Source organism: Felis catus, chromosome F2 (genome assembly GCF_018350175.1).
Source record: "Felis catus isolate Fca126 chromosome F2, F.catus_Fca126_mat1.0, whole genome shotgun sequence".
NCBI lineage: Eukaryota > Metazoa > Chordata > Mammalia > Carnivora > Felidae > Felis > Felis catus.
In genome coordinates, this window is record NC_058385.1 from 12624822 (window position 1) to 12644994 (window position 20173).

The window sequence follows — 20173 nt, forward strand, 5'->3', positions numbered from 1 at the left end:
AACAATTCCTCAAAACCCACAAAGTAACAAAACTCAGTCAATATGAAATAGATAATCTGAATAGCCCTATAACCGTTAAAGTAATTGAACTAATAATTTAAAAGCTCCTGAAAAAGAATCTCCCAGGTCCAGTTGGTTCCACCGGAGAATTTTACCAAACATTTAAAGAATTAACACCAAGTTTATATAATCACTTCCCAGAAAAAAGAAAAGAAGGGAACATTCCCCAATTAATTTTAGGAGGTCCATATCATCCTGAGGAAAAACCAGACAGTAGAGAAAAAAAAAACTACTCACAAATGCCTTTTATGAACTTAGACTAAAAAAACCATCAAAGAGTATTAGCACATGGAAACCCATGAGTAAAGAAAGAATTATATGTAATGACCAAATGGGATTTATTCTGAATATGCAAGGCTAGTTCAGCATTCAAAATTCAAGCAACATAATTCACCACATCAACAAGCTAAAGCAGAAAACTCATATGATTATATCAATTGACACAGAAAAAGCTATGACTAGATTCAATACTGTTTATGATTAGAAAACAAGGTCAGCAAGTTAAGAATAGAGGGGAATCACCTCAACTTGCTAAAGGGAATCTACAGAAAACCTACAGCTAATTATACTTAAGGGTAAAAGACTGAATGTTTTCTCCCTCAGATTGGAAATAAGGCAATAAATACTGTTCATTCTCACTCTTTTTATTTAACATAGTACTGGAAGTTCTAGCCACTACAGTAAGTCAAGAAAAAGAAATAAAAGGAATACAAATTGGAAAGGAAGAAATAAAACTGCCGCTATTTGTAGATTACATGATGTTTCAGGTTGAAAATTTCAAAGAACTTACAAATACTCTTATAATTAATAAGTGAGTTCAGCAAGCTTATAGGATAGAAGATCAACACATAAAATTGAATTGTATATGACCAATGAGTTCTCGGAAACCAAAATTAAAAATACAGTATCCATTTACAATAGCTCCAAAGAAAATATGGTATGTAGGTATATATTTCACAAAACATGTACAGGATCTGAATCCTGAAAACTGCAAAATGTTGATGTAATAAACCGAAAAAATCCAAAACAAATGGAGAAGTATTCCACATTTTTGGATTAGGAGATTCAACCTGGTAAAGTTCTCAACTTAACATACACACCTCATGTACGACCTATCAAAATTTCAGTAAGTTTTTCTGTAGACATATACAAGCTTACTCTAAAATTTGCATAGAAAGGCACAAAATCTAGAATAGTTAAGACAATTTTGACAAACAGGAATAAAGTGAGGAATCAGTCAGCACCCAATATGAAGTGTTACTACATAGCTACAGTGTGGCATTGATGGAGGGACAGACACGTAAATCAATGGAACAAAAAAGAGAACTCAGAAATAGACCCATACAAATATGCGAAAAGATTTTGGGCAAAGGCGCAAAAGCAATTCAGTGGGAGAAGGACAGCCTTTTTAACAAATAATGCAGATATAACTGGACATAGGTTTTTTAAAAAGTCAATTTAAACCTCACATCTTGCATAAAAGTTAATGCAAAATAGATCATAATTTCAAATGTAAAACAAAAAACTATAAAATTCTTTGAGAAAAAAATAGGAGAAAATCTCTAGGATAGGCAAAGTGTTCTCAGAGTTGCATCAGAGTCACGAGCCATAAAAGGGACAGCAATGGTATACAGGGCATCATCAAGATTAAAAACTTTTTTTCTGCAAAAGCCTAGGTGAAAGGGCTGAGAATACAAGATACAGACTGGGAGAAAACATTCATAAACCAATTTAAGAAGAACAAATTAAATGGCATAAAAAGAAAACAAAAGTGTAGAACATTCTACAGGATGGTAACATGTAAATCATAAAAAAATTATATGAAAATTTTAATTTTCCAGGACATCTTCTTTTTTTTTTAATTTTTTAAATGTTTATTTATTTTTGAGAGAGAGAGACAGAGCGTGAGTGTGGGAGGAGCAGAGAAAGGGGGAGACACAGAATCTGAAGCAGGCTCCAGGCTCTGAGCTGTCAGCACAGAGCCCGACGCAGGGCTTGAAATCACAGACCGTGAGATCATGACTTGAGCTGAAGCTGGACGCTTACCCGACTAAGCCACCCAGGCACCCTGTGCCAGGACATTTTCTTAACGAAAAGTTGGTGGAAAACAAACCCTGCTGGCTGTCTAGGGATTGGATGATCTTTAGGTCCCTTCCCTCTGTGATATTCAGACACTGAAGTTCAAATGTTGGCTCCGATATTTATTAACTGTATCCTGCAGGCCTCATTTCTTCCTCATGTATAAAGATGAAGGCTTTGGAACAGATCTAAAATTCTATAATGTCTTAAGGTCACTAGAAATTGATTGTAAATCTCTCAGTAATCTGTTCACATCGTGAGCAATCGTCACTGCCAGCACATTTTTCTTCCAACCTGAATCTTCCAAACAGTAATCTAAGAACTTTCTTTTTCTAGATGCAATAAATAGAGAAGGAAGAAGAGAAAGTCATCTCCAAACATTTGAAAAATGTTCTTTGCCCCTTATTTATGTCCTTTCCTAACCAGCCATTTCCAGCAAGTCAAATCAATATATAATTATATTGTATACTGTGTGCAGGCCTCTTTCGCCTTTCCAGTATCAATATTTAGTCATTTTTTACTTTCTTTTATACCTTTCCCAAGGCCTGTCAGTCCAAAGTCTAACTAATTTGCTCAGATCTCTCCGAACTGCCTGACCAGTATGTCTGATTCAAGGATAGGTTCCAAATTTGGTCAGAATTCCGGACATGGCACCATCGTTCCTCTTCTAAGGTATAAAGCTGAACGTGATTGCAAAGATTTATGTCAACAGTGTGTTTCCTGTTAATGCAAAGCCCAGCTTTGGGAGCAGAGAACTGAAAACCTATCTCCACCATTAAGGTCTGAGTATCCTCAGGACAGAGGCTGCCCAAGTAGATTACTGGAGTAAGAACAGGGTAGAAGTGATCACAAATCTATGAAGCTAGGGTACATCAGACACATTGAGGATTTTAAGTTTTTCATCATAACAAGTAGAAGACCTTATGAGGCCTTTCTCTTTTGTGGTTGTGCTCAATAAAATATACATTTTAATTTTTTAAACACTTTTTTTACAGTAGTGTTAGGTTCACAGCAAAGTCGAGAGGAAGGTACAGAGATTTTCCCATATACTCCCTGCCCCCTCACATGAATAGTCTCCCCACTTGTCACATCCCCAACGAGAGAGGTACACTTGTAATAACTGATGAACCTTCACTGACACACCGTAATCACTCAAAGTCCACAGTTTACATTCCAGTTCACTCTTGTACATTCTGTGGGTTTGGAAAAATGCATTATGGCCAATATCTGTCATGATTGTATCGTAGAATATTTTCACTGCCCTAAAATTCCTCTGTATTCCACCTACTCCTCCCTCTCCCAATGACCACCACTAGCAGCCATCACTCTTTTTACTGTTTCCATTGTTTTCCTTTTTTTCAGAATGTCTTATAGTTGGAATCATACAATATGTAGCCTTTTCAGATTGGCTTCTTTCACTCAGCGATAAGCGAACACATAAAAATAAGTGAAACATTCTGCTGTCTTGAAGTTCAACAGTTTAGCCATTCACCTACTGAAGGGCATCTTGGCTGATTGCATGTTTTGGCAATTATAAATGAAGCTGCTTTCAATATCTGTCTGTAGATTTTTGGGTAGGCATCCATTTTCAACTCCTTTGGGCCAACACCAAGAACGATTGCTGGATCATACGAGAGTATGTTTAGTTTTGTACGCGACCACCAAACTGTCTTCCAAAGTAGCTGCACCACTTTGCATTCCCACCAACAATGAATGCAAGTTCCTTCTGTTCCACATCCTCACCAGCATTTGGAGGTGCCAGTATTTCAGATTTTGGCCATTGTAATGCATATGCTTTTTATTTTATTATTATTATTATTATTATTATTATTATTATTATTTTAGTTATGTGTATGTTATCTAAGTATTTCCCCAAGCAATCTTGAATATTTATAGTATTATTATTTAAAAGTTTACAGGGCACCTGGGTGGGTGGCTCAGTTGGTTGAGCATCCAACTTTGGCTCAGGTTCATGGGTTTGAGGCCTGAGTCAGGTTCTGTGCTGACAGCTCAGAGCCTGGAGTCTGCTTCGGATTCTGTCTCCCTCTCTCTCTGCTCCTCCCCCATTCATGCTCTGTCTCTCTCTGTCTCTCAAAAATAAATAAAAGTTAAAAAAATTTTTTTAAGTTGTTATTTATATTCTTTACTATAGACATATTTTCAACAGTTTTCTTTTTGCCCCAAGTTGTCTTGTTGATATAAAGGAAATGGCTCTTAAGCTTTGGTTTAAGAAACATTTTCAGTTGCTTATAATGGTTTATGATGACTGTTATTCCAAAATCAAGTCCTCGTCATTTAAAGGACTAAATTACCAACCACTGTACCACAGAGAGAATATTAGGTCCTTGTAACTTTATTATGTCTGTAGCATATGACCAAGTTTATAGACCCTGTAAAGTTGGTATGTGTTAAAAAATTGAAGAGGGAGAGATCGCTTATTTCTATGATATAAATATAAAGGTGTATCTCTGTTTAATGATGCTAAAAAATACTGCTATAATCAATTTAGATGTAAGAACTCTGGATCCACTGTGCAAGGCACTTCATTTTACTAGTGGTCAACTTGAACCTTGAAGAAATAACGTAATTTATTTCAGTATATATACTTAGCCAATGGCAACACCTGGTTTCCTTATTTCCAACTCAGTGTTTGGAAAACATGGGCACAGCCTAGACCAGTGGTAACAAACTGGTGGTCAACAAGCATTTGCATGGCCCACTCAATGTTTTTCAAATTTTTGAGTAAGCTGGCCATGGTACTGTCCTTAGAACTTGGCAGCAATGGGCTCCTGGATCTCACATTTTAGGGGAACTTCCTCTGTTCCTAAAGTTGTGCTCCTTTTCAAGAAGGTTAGAAGCTTGTAGGACCAGGAGAAGTGCCCAACTGGAGTCCATACCGTCTCCTTCTAGACTGTGCTCTGGAATCTACAAGCCCAGAGTTCTCTGCCCAAATGATCCCAAACCCACTTCCAAGGTCTGTTTGGATCTCTTCTCCAGATGTGACTTCCCCCAGAGTGTGCAAATGTGCATCTCCAGGCTTGAGACATAACCAAAGAATACTGACTGTACAAAATATGTCTGGAGCTTAGATACATGAACTGGGCTGTCGATCTCCCTGCATGCGAGGCCCAGCCTACATCAGATGGAGCCAGGGGTGAAAAGAGCAGTGGGCGGGTGCACTCAGGCACAGGGGCTGGCTTTCTCAGTAGTACTACAGTTGGGCATGGAATTCAAAAGATCCCCCAAATTCTAAATTAGAACCTGGCCTTCTGGGTCATCATGCAGGTATATCTGTTAGATGAGGGGTTAGCACATATTTTATTTAACAATCTGTTTACTTAGTTTCTAATCTTGAAATATTTAGACAGATGGTATATGGACCCCCATTTGTACTCTTTTCCCGGGCTGCCCAAATGGTAGAAGCAGACCTGTTGGTCAATGAGATTCACATTAGAAATCTCAATTTCTAACTGCTCTTGGTGCCGACTGGTGGCTTCCCCGTGGTCACATCCTGCCGGTGGGGCTGCATCCCCCAACCTGCTTCCTTCATTCACAAGCCCTGCCTGGCCATCACAGGCATCTGGGCTGTGAGCTGCTGTACCCTATCTCTAGAGCTGAATTTGAATCTCCCTTATTCTTCTAGCTTACATAGTACTAGTTATGAGCACCGTCCTGTACTGAACCCTGGAGATGATACACATCTCAGCCCCCAAAACCCCTTGCAATTTTGGAAAGCCATTCTAGGCAGGCTGGATGGGAGTTCGGGAAGGAGTAGATTTGTGCAGAGATGGACAGGGATCTGTGTGTTGAGATCTGGAGGGAAAGTCTGGGAAGGGACCACTTAATCATGGTTTTTAGCCAGAAGGAGTAGCTTTCTTGTTGCTTTAATAGGCCTTCCTAGTTTCTGCGTAGGAATGGAGAGAAGATGTTTTTTAATTACCTTTAAAAAAACTTAAATAGAGTTTTATTTGGGGTGTAGGTGATTCTGGAACCCTTCTTTCTCCATTCCTACCCTGAAAATTCTTTAACTGTAGGAAGCATCCCACAGTCAGAGACACAAATCTTTAAAAAAACCTGGCTGAACAAGCATTTTGCATGTGTGCTTTTAAAGCAGAATTACCAGTCAGTCAATCACAGAACGTAACCAACTCTCAATCCTTTGCAGTCTGCATTGCAGCGGAGGAAGGACAGGACAGAGGATTTGAACTCAACTCCAAATACAACAGGGGCAAGTGGGAACCTGGAGAATTGGGAGGTTTGGGAGCCACGGGGACGCCAAAAGTATGGCCTGGGTGGATGTTGTTCACTCCCAGACATTTGGGGCTAAGGGAAGCTTCTAGAACAGGCATTTCTCCAGGCAGCTGCAAACAGGTTTTTCTCTTTACCTTATTTATGAAGATATTTTGAGCGTCAAGACCTATTTTTGAAGGGAATGTTTGGGTCAGATCCACATACCTTGCTCATGGTTCCCTGAGAACAAACTGTGGACTATGCCGTTGGACACCTGGGTTCTAACCTCTGCTCATCATTTTGCTGTGTGGCTATCAGTGACCTCAGCAAGCCACAGTTTTTGCACCTGTGTGCACTACTAATGCCCGCTTCATAGGATTGTTGTGAGGGTACTGAGCTTGTGTATGTGGAATTGTGGCGCACGACACGTGGCGCTTGGTACTTGTTGGTGACCCTTAAATGTCAGCTCCACTCCTTTCTTCTGAGATTAGCCCAAATGAAAATCAGCCAGACCAAAACTGTGTCTTTGGCTTAGTGAACCTCACAGTAAGCGCTACGCCCCTCTGAGATGACTCTGTCCAAATTGCCAGAGTCAGATAAATGGAGAAGTTACTCTTTATGAAGTTTCAAGATTAGTATGGAGGGGGAAAAAAAAAAAAGGTAAACTTTGTTTTCCTTGACAACTTCACATTAGGCTAATTAAAGAATATGTGAGTTGTCATTGCACAGTATCTGGGGCGGAATAACAAACAGATGCTCTCCTACTGATTCTTGAGGAATTTGTGTCTTCTTGCTTAAATAATAAGTAACAAATACCAGAGTGGACTTTTCTAATGGATTTCTTCAGTCTCTCAACAATGACAAATGTGTCCATGAAGAATGCGTGAATCAGTAAAAAGAATGTGTCCATTCACTATGGAATAATAACCAGAAAGGTCTGTTCTACTTGAGAGTATCCTAGCCCTTCATTTTGTCCATGTAACCCCCCAGGTACCAGATTGTCTCTTTTGCAAATTGAATACCCCCAAGGATATTCTCCAAGCCTCAAAGTGTTCTACCTTTTCCTGGCCCGTGGATTGGCACAACCGGCTGCCTTGGCTGCAGAGAAGGCTTGTTCGCACAAATGGACTGAATGGTTGTCCCAGCACCCGTCCCTGGGAGCACAGGAGAGCTCTTCAGGGTCAGATTCTTCATTGCAGTCATTCTGGGTTCCTTTAGCTCATCCACCGGGCTTTTTTTTTTCCCCATGTGGGGACATCTATCTAGATAGCGTCTATCAGGAATTCATCCATTTGGTATGTATGTATTGACACTACAAGAGAAAGATTATTCACTGGAACTTGTTAATAATAACAAGTAATATTTTTTTCAAGAGTATTAAAAAAGGGGTCAAGACTATTGTAATAGGAAAGAGACTTTGAACTCAACTCGGAAAACAACAGGGGCAAGTGGGGATTTACAGCCAACAGGCAGGGCAAGGTAGTGGATGGAACATTACCAAGAGAAACTTGGTTACGTGTCAGGGATGGGTGGTGCAGAGAGGAGTTTGACTAGATCTCAAGGCTGGAGAGATTCTCAGTTAACTGGCTTAGCAGGGTTATTTACTGTAACTGGGTTCTGTAGGCCAAGGATGTGGACCAAGCATGAGGCCCAGGTAAAAAGGGCTGAGAGGAGCCTGACTAAAGTTTGGTCAAGGTGGGACTTTGACAATACTTGTCAATCCTTGTCAATACTTTGCTACTTCCTGTGGTAGGAAAGTCGCTCGGAGAAAGTAACATTTGACTTAGGGCTTAAAGAATGAGAAAGAGTTGGCCTGGTGAAGGGAAGGGAAAGAACAGTCTAGGCACAGAGGAAGAAAGTGCAATAGAGAAACAGCAGGAGATATTCTTGGTTCCATACACTGCCCAGCTTCCCATTCGAGTTAGTATTTCTTCCTTTGAATGTTCTGTGAGTCTCAGGGATATAGCAGGCACACTGGACCCAAGAGTCAGGAACCTAGTTATTACTGTGCAACTAACTGCTGATGTAGTTTCTCTGATCTTCTCTGGCTCTGAACCTCATTATTTAAGATAAAAAAAAAATGCAGGCATTTGGGATGGGCTCTAATTCTGGGGCTTGTACTGCACATTGCAGGATATTTAGCATCATTGGCCTTGGCCCAATAAATGCTGGTGGCAGTATCCAAATAATGTGGAAATCATCGATTCCTCCCACACACACATTACCAGACATCCCCCAAGTGGGAGGAAGTGATCTTACCTTTAAATGAGGATCACCGCGTAATCACAAAGATCGCTACTCACGGCCAGTTGCCTTATTCTATTTGAAGTGTAAATCCATTCTGGAAGAACCAGTCTCCATCTTAATCCACTCTCCTTCCAAGCTTTCCCAGTACTCTGGCCTGCTGCGGTCAGCAATTACTGGTACATAGCAAGTGCATGTAAGCAGTGCTGACGTGTTGCTTCAGGATCTAGAGAATTATGTAGGTGCGTTAAGTACCATCACCAATTCCTGAATGTGGGTCAAGCAGACAGGAAGTTTCAGTTCCTTCTGGGAACGTTATGAACCAGAATGAGGAAAACCCTCCTTGTGCCTTGTTTAATAAATAGAATAGGGATGGATAATAGCCCATCAATTTATAGCAGGCAAGGATTAAAGCCGGAGAATAAACTTGAGATAGAACCTTCCAGAGCCTGAGCATTTGAATTTTTTCCTCTTTTCCTCTTTGGAAATTAAACTGCTAATCTTTCCAAGTAGTCCCTTACAGTCTCTGAGATTTTGTTAGAATAAATATAGGCACTGAAATCCTCCTACAATAAAGAGGAACAAAATCCCAAGTCCCAAAATGTTGTATTTTCTCTTTGTGTGAATATTTAAATATATAAGTTATGTGTCTGTATACATATGTAACACATTTTCCAAATTCTGTTCTGCTATTCACAGTAGGCTATTTTGGACCTATGTTGAAGAGAAATGTATGTTGATGTTTTACAGTATCTCCTGCAGTGTAGCTCCTAAGTGGTAGCAATAAATAATAACCGCTGGCTCTAATTGCTTAGAGAATTGCCAAGTGATAATCTGTGATGTAATTAAGTAAAAGAAACTAATGTTGTCTTTAACCAGCTCCATAAAATAATTCCCCAGAGTTTCCCTGTGCCAAGTCACCTTGTAGGGCAAAATCCTCTCCAAGCACAGTCTACCTCAGGTAGGAAAAGTCAGGCAATTCTTTGGGGGGTTTTTGTTTTGTTTTGTTTTGTTTTGTTTTGTATTGTATTTGTTTAATGTTTATTTATTTTTGAGAGAGAGAATGAGCAGGGGAGGGGCAGAGAGAGAGGGAGACACAGAATCCAAAGGAGGCTTCAGGCTCTGAGCCGTCAGCACAGAGCCCGACACGGGGCTCAAACTCATGGCCTGTGAGATCATGCCCTGAGCCGAAGTCGGATGCTTAACCAACTGAGCCACCCAGGCGCCCTGTACTTTGTATTGTATTGTGACATCAGCTATGATGAGCCTATGTTTATTCTTTTATAAACATATTACATGTTACCTTTTGTTTCACTTCCGATTCCTAGAATTAAGCAGAGTGGAAATAAGGAGTTCTGGCTGGGGCCCCGTAAGTGCGTCCATCAGAGCTCCCAGCTCACTGGTTTACAGAGTCCAGGGAGAAGGATTACCACCCTTCAGTGTCCATTACGTGCCTGATTCGGGCTGGGTGGAGTGTGTGTGGGCGCATGTGGATCTTTCTCAAGGAGAATTCTAGAAACTCCCATATCTCTATTCTGACACGTCTTGTCTTGCCAATTCTCTATTATAAAGTCACAGGACTCTAGGCTCCAGCTGTCATCTGAAACGTCCAAAAGGTTGTTTTTTGTTTTTCTGCTGAAGTTAACCACATGTCCGGTTGCAGAAGCAGTATAGGGGGTGTTTGCAAAAAGCTTTTTCTCTCCAGGCCATGGGAATATATTTATCCTGGTTTCAGAAGCATGTTCAATCCTCTTATCATTATTATGATTTGTGAACCATCACTAAGCATTTTAGGAGTTGATCAAGACCCAAATTCTCCTCGTGAGGCTTGCCGTACTGGTGTTCAAACTCAGAAACAGCATAGATGGTGTTAAGGGTCTCTCTGAACCTGATAGCTTTGAAGGCACAGCCACCTTCTATCCTTCTCTCTCCAAGAATCCAATAACCTTAAAGTGTCTTAAGGAAGATAAAATAGTTGAAGGCTGATAGCCAGGTAGAAGAATGTCTACCCAAAAATGAGCCAACAAGTTACATTTCTGTCAGGGTGGATAATAAATATATAAAAATACACCATCTCCGAAAATAAGATTTTTCTTTCTATTACATAATGATTTCCTGTGGCTCTCTCCTTTTCATCTTTCGTGAATTTGATTGCTTGCTGCTGTTTCAGTAGCTTATGATTAAGAGGGCTAGAATTTTTAAAAGGGGAAAGGATAAACCAACTTTGAAAACTTCAATCAGACTGCAGACTCTCCAAATCCAGACTCTATTAAATATTCCGATGTGAATTATCCATATTTTTCAGGGTTGAGACTCCTACTTACAGACAACTAATTTTAGAGCCTTGGGACTTCTTGGTTTTAAGATATTGTTAACCTCTTTATTAAGCACAGAGATTTGGAATTTTCATCGGAGTAGGCAATTTTCTGAATTAATTAAAATTATAAGATGTTGTGTACTTCCAACTCAAGTCACAGGTGTGCTTTCCATGAAATGCAACATCTATAGGGTTGTTTTGCTAATGTACTATTTAATTCAAGTTGTCTTGCACACTATTATCAAGTTTGTAATTTGGGAAAGGATACTCTTGATTGCAAGAGTGACAGCAGCATACGAAAGGGAAGATGCTCAGGAGGCAAAATCATTCAAAGCAATGCACTGTTATGGGATGGTTGTTTTTCTAAAATACCTTCTCACCTTACTGTCCAGTGTATTATCCTGAAAGCAATTTTGTTGTAATAAGAGCCAGACAGACTCATAGGAAAGAATATTCTAGTTCACATGGTGACTAGTCCATAACCATGAACCCTGTGCAAAATCTGTAAATGTCACTTGAACTCCATTGGAAGTAAGAGTAATGTGACCATCCACCTTAACTCCCTCACATCAAGGGGGATCTTGCTCTTTGTGACCTCAGTTAGGCTGATATGATCCTAGCTCTGTGCATAGTATTAAATACGCGGTACTAATTATTTGCAATCTTGAGACTCTTCCTAGTTTTTACTCTTCTGCAGCTTCTCAGCCAGGGGAGTTAGCAGAAGAGAGAAGCATGAAATTAATTTTTCATAGTCATTTAGTAATGGATGGAATGCTCATAATTCATTTCCATTATAGGGTGGTTTTTTAATTCTTCTTCTGTGGCTCCCTATAGACTTTGGATCAATCCCTATCTGGAGAGCTGGATGAAATAAACCTTTTCCTCACTTGCATGTCAGGCTGTCTTTAAGTGGTATTTGGGGATGAGTTTTTTCCCAGTGGGCTAAGAATCTTATGGTATACCAGACTTCCTATCTAGAAACATCCCCATCTAGCATTGATTATTAACTCTTCTAGACTGTCATTTTCTTGGTCTTAATTAATGCCATTACTAACCTTATGTGAAAGCATGCATGGTCTTTTCCTAAGTCAAATCTAATCATAAAGCCTAGTTTCCTTTCCCCCTCTTGGATACATGGTGCTTAGTAGCACATTGTTCTATAAATGCGAGCCATAATGGCGAAAGTGCTTAAGGACACACATCTGACACCACTACCTCTAGCAATGAGCATAAGAGACATTGACGCGGAGGAAAATTTACCCACTGGTGTTCTCAAAGTGGCTTTTGTGTATTTTCACTGTTTCGAAGCAGCTAACAGGTTGGTTTAGCCTACCTGCCTTTCTTCCTTCACCGAGCATCATTTGTTCAGTATCCACTATGTGTAGGTACTGGTGATTGCCAGGGATTCAAAGACAAATAATATACTCCCAGCTCTGGCGAGCTCATAGTCTAGGCTATAGAGGCAAGTGGTCTTTTATAAATAGAACAGGAAATATTCTTGTCTGCAGACATGGCATCTACTTAAAGTGGTATTTCATCACCTGTGTGGCAGGAATTCAGACTCCAAACAACCATGTACTTCCAGGCACCCTCTTGACAGCTTTGGTGTCAAATCATATTAATACGAATATCAACACTGTATGCTGTCCTGGGTGCTGATTATTGCTATGTCAGAACCTCTGTAAGATACAACTGCAGCGCCTGCGACTCACTTCTTACCTGACATTTGTCCTATTAAGTAGCCCTGTCTTTCCTCTCTTCACACCTACATCTAATCTGTAACTAAGTCCTAAGTACTGTCTTTCCCAATTCTTCTCACATCTCTACAATTTCCATTCAGTTCTCACCTAATGTATTGCTGTCACCGCCTCCTAATTGGGCTGTGTGACTCCAGTCTCCTGACTCCAATTTACAGTCCCTGTTGCCAGTCCAAATCTTCCTAAAACATGACTACCGCTGCTTCCCCCTACTGCACAAACACTCCGTAGTTCTCCCATTGAGCGGAATGAAGAAGCCACAACCCCTTTTCTAACCATATTTCTACATTCTATTCTCTTTGTTCCATGGCATAGGCAAGCATGCCCTGGCTCCCAGTACTTGGTCTCTGTGCTCTCAACTCTTACTGGTGTTTGTATGGCTCCTTCTTCCCTTTCCCTTCTCTGTCCAGTGTCCAAACCTTCCCATTCTTCACAGCCCAGCTGAAGATGTCCCAAGTCCCCCAGCCATAAGTGATCTTTTCTCAGGACTGTGGGCGAGTTGCTATGATCCTTCTTCTGCAGATGAGAAAACGAAACCACAGAGAGATAAATAACTTACGAAGCTCACATGGCCAGGAATGGCCAGGATTTGAATCAGAGTCTGCCCAACTCCAAATCTCATTGCTTTTAATGATTCTGCTTCATTTCCCTCCCATATACATATTTTTAAATGTCTCCTACCGGTTCCCATGTACTTGCAGAAAAGGAAAAAAAAAATCCTCTTATCTTACGTGTTTTCCATAAAGTTGAACTTTTGTTAAATCTTTGAATGAATGCCTCCTGACTCCTTATCCAGTTCCAGGTACTTCAGAAATTTAAAAGAAGACATTAATTGATGAGAAATTATATTATCTCTTTAAGTGAGCAGATAGATACCCTTGGTGTTAATTTAATTATTTTTAATTTGGGGGAGACTTTAGAAGCATTTGGATCAAATGTGATGAAAACATAGGTTTTATTTATTCAAACTATTTCTTGATTTAAACAAAAAAATAACTGCATGGGATGGAAGACAAGTTCTAGGAGAATTAACTCTAAACGGTGAGTTATTGTAGGTGCACACGCACAGGCACATGATTTGTACCCTTATTTGCCACAGAAACACAAAAAAGGAAGGACGCTGGCCGACCGGAACTGTGAGCTTTAGTTCCAGTACCATTTTGAATATTGGGTATGAATACTTGACATTCTTGTGTCTGTATCTCGAGATGTAGGCCTGTCGGGATTGGTCTACAGAAACACGGCCTCCTATCTTCAAGCTTTACGTGAGTGACAAAACACTGTTTTCACCATTTTTATCTCTGTTTTCTCTACATGAGTTCTAAGTGAGGGTCCCGTTCTTAGACAAGATTATTACCCTTTTGTGCTCTGTCCTCTGTAAGCAAATGGTTGGGGAAGAGGTGAGCTTGGACCAGAGATGACAGCCCCATCCTCTTTCCATGGATTGTTGCCATACTTGGTAGAGCTAGACAAACATCTGAAAGGGTTGTACTTGTTTGTATAAACTACACTCCATTTAACTTGAGAATCTGTCACCCGGACTGCACTAAAAATTCCGAAAGCAGATGATATGCTATAGCTCGCCCCCTTATCTAAAACTCCACACACAGGAAGGGCCGCATATGTTATGTTTGAATGGTATCGAATACATTATTCCTTTTATCTGATGCAGAGGCTTTGAGAACCAGATATTCTCATACTGCAACTAATCATAAATCAATAGGCAACTCATTATTCTGGTGTTACAAGGAATTGTATTCTTATGTTAACATAAATCCTATTCACTGACCAGAATAGGATGAAATTAATAGATGATAAGTTAATTGCAAGATGTTCCCTCTTCCTTTTTTTCACTCATTCTTTCTCTTTTCTTCCCTCATCTTTTTTTCCCTTTCTCCCTTTCTCTCTCCTCTTGAGAGCATGAGCCTCATCAAATCATGTGAGGCAGAATTAAATCCAGGCTTCTGTTCCCTCAGTGATCATCCCTGCTGAGAAAAGTAATTGTCTAATTTACTTTCCAGCTAACATTTAGGAAAATAAATTGAATAGTAAGCGCCTGCAAATATTAAGTCTACTACAGCAAAGCTAAACGTGTTTGTTAGTATCTTCCTTGCACCTAATGTTTTCAAAACACATTTTTTTTCACTTTTCCTTGATTACCTCATTGAGAAATATGGGTTCATTTTCCTCAATGCACAATGACACACACACACCGTTCAGCTAAGCCTTGATTCATGTAGGAATTATTAGAAGTCATTTAGGAAAATATATCACCAGAATTCCCATCTCAGACCATGTTTTGAAAACCCTCAGTTTTAGAAGAGGAGAAAATATGTTCCTCTGGATAGAACACGATTCAATTTGTACATTTCTTATTGTCCTGTTATCATCACCTCCATGAAATCAGTGGGACCAAAAAGGTTATCCCTGTAATTCATGCAGGTACCAATACTGCCTCCTATTGGGATGTGCTTCACAAAGCTTCTTCACATATCATTTTGCATAATTCTTGCAACAACCCTCTCATGGAGGAGCAGGAAATTACCCCTTACTGAACTCCAGACTCCTATCAGTGTGGTCGCATATTTGGTGTGTGGCACAGCCGGGATGTCAAGCCTTGAAGTACAAGTCCTTTGGTCCCTTTACTAAAATAGAGTTCTTCCCCTGTCCAGAGACGAAAATGCACCAGAGGAGCAATGGATGGAGCACGTGTTCCTCTCCACCTCGGCCAGGGCATCCTTACCAGATAAGGGGCAAAGTGTAGTCAGTAACTGTGAAAGCCATGCCATGGTTATTTTGATAATTAACATTGAAAGAAGCTTCAAAGGGGTGAAGACATAAAGAAGCATGCTCAGCTACACCATTTCTGCATCTGTGAATAGAACATAGATATTTGGTAGCCATTTGCTTAGCTACCATTAGCCATTAGCCATTAGCCATTTGCAAAAGCATTTTGTGGTTTAAGGAGGACTTTAAAAACTTCCCAAGAAAAAAACTAAGCACTTGATGACATTGAGTGTGAAGTTATGAGATTTTGAGATAGAACTGGCCAAAAAGCTTTAACTACAAATATTAAGAGACTTCTTGCTGAAGTAGGAAAGTTAGAATAGGAATATACACTGTGGCTTCAGAATGATTAAGAGGCTTCTCACTGCTCTTCCTAAGAACTGGTGTCACTGGCAACCCTATCATATCTTTACATGGTTATTTGATCACATGTAACAGGGTTTTTTTTCCTTATGGGAGTCTAGGATCTAGGTTCTAAGTTCTAGAATCTCCACTGAAATTTCAAAGCACAAAAGAATCACTTCTTGAGGCTTAAGTGTCTTCTCATTGATAAAAGGCTTATGATCTCCACTATTTTGCGTCCCATTTGTAGTATGCTCTTGCTAAATTGTAAAGCCTCGGGTAACAATACTGGGTGCTCAGCTCATAAAAACAATAGGATCTAAAAATGAGTCACTACTTGTAATCTCTAAGTGCTCATAGTATAATAATAAAAACTCTTAGATAAACCATGACTATGTCCTAATCAATATAGATATTAATATAAATATATTATCCTTTTTGGGGGGAGGTTTCTATTGGTTAGTAATATAGTTCTTTACATTCCATTGGCAATTTGTAGTTCATATAGTGCTTTCACATATATTATCACATTTGTGCTTTTAATTGTCAATTGAAAACTGATACAATCCACAACTGACTTCTGTTCTCATTTCTACAATTTACTTAAAGTAGCTGAATTGTTCATGACCATTTTGGTTTGCTTAGAAACCTTGTTAGAAGATTCATGGAAACTTACCACAACAGATTATAAACTCTAATAAAAACTTTAAAAAAACAAACTTCTTGTTTAGAGCAATTTTAGATTTACACAATTTTTATGAAGAGAGCACAGTTTCCCCTGTGCCCTGCCTTCAGTTACCCCTATTAACATCTTACATTAGTATAGTGTATTTATTATGTCTAATAAACTGATAAGACACATTTTTATTTACTAAGTCCATAATTTATTCAGATTTCCTTAGTTTCTACCTGGTATTTTTTTTCTGTCGCAGGATCCCATCCAAGATACCACATTACATTCAGTCTTCATGTCTTCTTAGGCTCCTCTTGGTTGTGACAGTTTCTCAGACTTTCCTTGCCTTTTAATGAACTTGACAATTTTGAGGCATGCTGGTCAAGCATTTTGTAGAATGTCCCTCAATTGGAATTTGTCTAATGTTTTCCTCTTGATTTACTTGGAATTATGGCTTTTTTGGAAGAAGATCACAGGGGTAAAGTACCTTTTTCATCACCATATCAAAGGATAATACTATCAACATGAGTTGTCTCTGTGCCACAAATGTGAGCAATAATAAATGATTACGTTCTTCAGCCACTGAGTTTGGGGACCCTAGTCACCTGGCCAAGGTAGGGCTTGGAGGTTTCTCCAGCTTATACTTGTTTCCCTTTCCATACTGTACTCTTTGGAAGGAAGTCACCACACTCAGCCCACACTTAGGGAGTGGGGATTTATGCCGCACCTCCTTGAGGGCAGAGTGTCTGCATAAAGTATTTGGTCTGAGAGGTATTTTTAAATTATAAAAACCTGGGAGGATTTCACAAGTCAACAGTGTTGTAAGGAGGAATGAGGAAAAAGATGAGGAACTCCATAGGAGGAAGGCAAGAAGTAAGGAATTCAAGATGATCATCACAACTAAGACATGAGGTGAGGTTGTATGCCTCACCGGGGGTTAAACGTTATGACCTGAAACATAATCCATTCAACTTTTTCCTGCTCATCCAGTTCCTCTGTTAAAGTGAAGCATTTGAACATTGGGGAACTATAATGAAGTCCAGAATCCCTTCACTTTTCTCCTGAGATCATCCCATGGATATAATACTTCATGCATTGACAATGCCTATCCTTCAGTAAGGTTCTGGTGTTGAAAATGCGTGAAATGGTTTCCCCATTTCCAGAGTTCGATACCTTTTCTTGAGAGTGGATTCAAGTGGATACGTGATGAGAAGAGGTGTTATCTCTCAAATTATACTGTTGCATTTGACTTAGTTAACTACTGATATTGGACAGCGGTTGCTGTATAACAAACCATCCCCAAACTCAGTGGCTAAAGAAAGTAATCATTTATTATTGCTCACATTTGTACAACAGCTAGAGTTTATCTAGCCTGGGTTCAGCTGGGTAGTTCTGGTTCTCATGAGGATCTGTTAGTTGGCTGGGGAGTCACTGATCTGTGTTCCTCACCCTTTTCTTCAATTCAGCATGCTAGCTGTAGCATGTTTTAATCATAGCAACGTCAAAAGGCAAAGGAAGAAGTAGTAATATTTGCAATCTATCATACCCTTATTTCTCGAAACACTCTTTTTTTTTTTCTTGTAACTCAGGACTATCTCCATCCTCTTATCTTTTATTTCCTTAATTCTTCTTCCTTCAACTCAGTACTGTAAATAGGCTCTACCTAAGGTTTTGCCTTTTAGTCCTAACTTTCTCCATGTGTGTGCTCTTCTTAAGAAAGCTTATCCAGGGTCAGATTTTCTAATTCCCTAGTGGTAGTTTCCGGTTTACTATTAGGCACTTCCGTATTTTCATAATCTTTAGTCCCATGCTCCCCTTAAAGCAATGTTTTTCCCGAATACAAAGCTGTATGGTTTTTTTTAAGATTTTATTTTTAACTACTCTCTACACCCAACATGGGGCTCAAACTCACGACCCCAAGATCAAGAGGCACGTGCTCTACTGACTGAACCAACCACATGTCCCTAAAGCTGTATGCCTGAAAAGGACTTTGGTCTTCATTTAATGTTTGATGTGGATGCAAAAACAAAAAGTCCTGATGAAAACCTATCCTACATTGATAGGAATCTGACAGCTCTTAACGTTAAAAGAGAACACATCTGAAAGAAAAAAATAATGATGAGGGGAGTATTAAACACCCTTTCCTATGAGAAACGGTTAAAGTTACTAATATTTTTTTTAATCTAGAGATTACATGGGGCATCATGATCATCATGTTTGCAGAGTTGAAGGTATACAATATGGAAGACCTGAGGTGTTTTCTACACCCAATAGGTAGATTTGGGGAAGAAAAATTTTAGCTTGATGTAAGAAAGAAATTTTTAGCAAAAGAACTATATGGAAACAGAATGGGCTATATGTATATCTTCATTTTTCAATTATTGTCACCCATCTTTCCTGAAATATCTCGCTTCCCTTTCTCTCGATCATCATCAAAATCCTATCCATCCTTTAAGATTAACCCCAAGCCTTCATCTCTCCACAAACTCTTCCCTGACGACTCAAATTTTATTGATCCTTTCAACTCATGTCCATAATTTCCTAGCCCACCCCAGCTAAATTAAGTGCTCTTTGAAAATAGAAATACAACATATAACTTTATAATCTTAAGTATGAAACACAATGTTGAGCTTCTAATAGACATTCAGTAAATTCTCACTGACGTACTGTTAGAAATCTTCCCGATTTCTCATCCGGAATCATTAGGCTTGGTTAGAATTTGAACCAGGTTGAAATGCCCAAGAGTCTGATCATTTCATACTTCTTTCACAAAAGGAGATGCCTTCTGATCTTAATAGTAGCCTGAAATACGGAATGTTGCCATCACTTGCCATCCAAGCTTGCATTTTCCTACTTATCAAAAAAGGCACTGAATTCACAGGTTCTCTAAGATTTTTGATTTATAGCTCAGATAATTTGTTGGAAGAATTAGCAGAAGGAAATTGCCATCAACTTCCTCATGTCTGCAAATCATCTCACACAAAAATCATCTGGTGAATGGGAATATATGGCGTGGAGGAACACATACAACACTGGAGAACGTCTCTCTCGTTGGCATTCCGGTCTGCCTGTTGTCATAGTTACCGATGTACTCCGAGCGGTTTCCCTCCTGAATCATACTCTGCAAACCCTCAATGAAAATAAGCTATGCTTCCTGCTTTATTTTTCTCTAACCAAGAACTGAAGCTAGAAAATAGCCTCAATTGCATGGGTGTTTTTATACTTTCAGCAAGATTTTAAGCATACAAAAACAATGAGGAATTTAATCAAAATAAGTGCCTCTGATTGCAGTTTTTACCTTATTTGTTCAGCGATGATTCACTGAGGAGCTAGGTGTCGAGGACACAACTAAGATTATGGCCCAGTCCTCGCCCTAGAAGCTGACAGAGCTCTGCGAGGGAGAGAGACGGGTACGGGATGCATTTCGGGGAAATGCAATCAGTTTTGTGCCAGAAACAGAGTATGGAAACCAATGGAAACGCTAAAGAGAAATAACTTTAAAGTTCGGGGTGCTGATGCAGTTGTATCAGAGGGAGGCTCCCATCCTGTGACTCTTGCCGCGTTGTTCCTGTGAAGTTTAGCAAACGTATTTTTGGTCACTTTGGATACAGGATGCCTGCATCACCCTGCAGGTTGGGCTTACGGAGCAGCGGCATGAGGCGACCAGCCCTCTACTCACAAGGT

At 39.6% G+C, this 20173-nt stretch overlaps 1 protein-coding gene across 1 annotated transcript in view; it reads left to right on the top strand.

Annotated features, from left to right (window-relative positions):
• CLVS1 (clavesin 1) overlaps positions 1-20173 on the top strand; it is a 173568-nt gene that overhangs the window by 64742 nt on the left and 88653 nt on the right. The gene's annotated exons all lie outside the window — the stretch shown is intronic.